Raw genomic sequence first — 202 nt, 5'->3', positions numbered from 1 at the left:
ATGCTGAGGCAAGTCCCGGCTCTTTCTCTCTTGCTAAATCATAATTTTTATCATTTTCTTATCTCTTTTCTCGTCAGCAGGTCTTTTCTTTCATTTTTTTCCTATTCCTGAGCATAAATATTGTTGCTATCTTGATGGCAATAAATTTATAACTACTTTGTCAGAGCTGATGGATAGCTTTGGTTGATCTGTACTTTTATTA

The sequence above is a fragment of the Penaeus monodon genome, chromosome 33 (assembly GCF_015228065.2).
Source record: "Penaeus monodon isolate SGIC_2016 chromosome 33, NSTDA_Pmon_1, whole genome shotgun sequence".
Taxonomy (NCBI): Eukaryota; Metazoa; Arthropoda; class Malacostraca; order Decapoda; family Penaeidae; genus Penaeus; species Penaeus monodon.
The sequence above is the reverse complement of the archived record's forward strand: the minus strand, read 5'-3'. Positions refer to the sequence as shown.